Here is a 2,667-nt window from a genome sequence, read left to right on the forward strand (position 1 = left end):
AACCTCTTCACGATACCTCTTTGAATCAGCAGGTTTACCATCATTGTCAAATTTCATTTTCATTTCACATGGTGTTGATCTTGGTTTGCAGTGAGTCATGTCAAATCTCTCCAAAATTTTCGTGATGTATCTTCTCTGGTTCATTTTTATTTCACCATTTGTTTGTGTAAAGTCAATGCCCAGGAAATGTCTAAGTTTTCCAATATCTTTAATTTTAAACTTAGCTCCCAACATTTCCTTCACACTCTTGAGTATTTGACCATTACTCACTGCAATAATAATATCATCAACCCAAATGATCAACATGACTCTTTCTTTGTCATGATCTTTTTTTTTTTTCCTCTCTCCCCTCTCTCGTAGCTGTCTCTCCTCATCCTTCCGTCTCCTTTTCTCTCGGACATACGCTATTTCCTGTATGACTGAAACGAAAGTCATCAGATGGCCAGAGCTCGGGAGTGCCTTTCAAAGCGCGCTGAAATCTTTTGAGACACTGGGTTGTGACTGAGGCCAAGATGGACGGAAGTGGAGTAGAGTCCGGAAGTGATCTGGATTTGGAGGATGTAGATGGCGGGGGAAATGAAAGAAACAAAAGTAGTAAGTGGACTTTAGTAGAAAAGCGGAAAAGAAGGAAAGATTGGAGCCAAACATCAGGAACAGAAAGTGAGAGAGAATGTCATCAGATGAGAACAAGAAAGGAGGAGTTTAAGGTATTGGTGAAGTTTATGTCGGAAGAAGCAAGTAGTTTGAATCCCTTGAAATTGACTAAGTCACTGAAGGAAATGGTAGGAAATATTGAAAGTGCTAAGATCTAAGATGTTGGAAAAATGATAATTTTCTGCAAAGACAGTAAACAACAAAAGGCTGCTCTAGGGATTAAGGATTAAGAAGGGCAAAAGGTTACTAGTCAAGTTATGGGAGAAAAGAAATGGATGAGAGGAGTTATTACTGGAATACCAACGAATGTATCAATAGATACGATTAAGAAAAGCATTTCAGGAGCAAAAGTGATAGATGCGAGGAGGCTGAAATATACCCGAGACAAAGAGAGGATGGACAGTCTTTCTGTAATGGTACATTTTGATGAAGAAAAATTGCCGGTGTTCCGGTGAATTCAGTTTCCCTGTTTCCCCCTCACAGCGCCTGCGCAACTTCGCAGTGTTGCCAAGTCCGCGGTTTTCCAGCGGTAGTTTGTAGTAGCAATTGCGCGGTTTCATTTTAAATATCCTGGCAACCCTAAAACTTCAGTACTAAAATCATGACGTCATGATTTCGCCCCGGCTAAGCAAGTCAGCTTATGGTGGTTTTGCTGTCTTTCTGCAAGCAACGTTCATTTCACCATGTTAATTAGATCATTTGTAATCAAATACGTATTAATGTACGTGACGTCCTGTTCAATCGCAACATAGAGTCAGATTTCCCTGCTAATTCTAACGTTTGCCTGTTATGAAGTGTAACACCATTCATTACAATTAGACAGTTAAATTCCTTCGTCAGGGGCATTCTTTTGTTCAGACGCCCATTTCCATTTTATTGTTATTGTTGTTGTTAGTGTGTGTGTGTGTGTTTCTGTTAAACAACTTAAGCCTTGTCGAAATAATAACAAATAAACTATATTGCACAATGACTAGTCTCTCTTTTATTATTTTAGGTAACTCAGAGTGATGCTCCTGATGTGTTTTAAAATGTCATAATTACGTCTAACCACTTTTATCTGCAGAACACTTTACAGTGAAAACACGAGGAACATATCTTAAAAGATACACTAAGATACCATATTCTTTTTTGTCTAGATATTAATTTGTCATTTAAGTAGGTGACATGATTTAGAGGGTTTTTAAAAAAAATGATTACAATTATAATTATTTTTTCACTTAATTTAATAAAAAGCTTGGACCTTTAATAAAAACTTAGCAGTCCCTTAAAAAGCACTACTTAGCTTAATTGAGGTATTATTAGAAAAAAACAATTAAGCGCCTGAATGTCATCAAGCCATCTGAGGTAAGATTTTTTTCAGGTAAATTATGCATTTAAATCTTAACATCTTATAATGACTTTAACGATCTTATAATTGACACTTTATAATTGATACTCACTTATAATTGAGTTGTGATTGATTCCTGGTGTCTCTAAGTTTTACCACAGGTTAGTGTCAATTTCTCAGAGTGTGTAGCTAACCTTTAAATTGTGTAAACAGTCTAAATAGTATAAACATTGTGAATATAATTACATTTTGACTTTATTCCCAGAATGGATCAGACACAGTATGAAATTATATTAAATTACAAATGTAGAGGTTTATATCCTGATCAAATATCAAAAGCTGAAAAGTATGTCATTCGACGACGCGCACATCAGTATATAGTCCAGGGTAAGACACTGTATTGTTCATTGTTAAGTTATGCTAATGTTCATTACTGCATTAATTTAACATATTTCGCTGCTGATATAACTGGTACATTTCATATATATATGTATATGTATGTGTATGTATGTTATTTTTTATGTAGCTGGAGTACTGTTTTATGTCCGCCATAAGAACACACAAAAACAGCACAATGTAAAAGTGGTCAGAGGTGCTGCAGAGGCAGACCAAATTTTCAAAGAATTTCATGCCAGCGAGGCAGGTGGTCACAGTGGCAAAGAAAAAACCATTCATGCCATTTCCAG

Source organism: Sinocyclocheilus anshuiensis, unplaced genomic scaffold (assembly GCF_001515605.1).
Source record: "Sinocyclocheilus anshuiensis isolate Anshui unplaced genomic scaffold, SAMN03320099.WGS_v1.1 scaffold438, whole genome shotgun sequence".
NCBI classification, from domain to species: Eukaryota; Metazoa; Chordata; class Actinopteri; order Cypriniformes; family Cyprinidae; genus Sinocyclocheilus; species Sinocyclocheilus anshuiensis.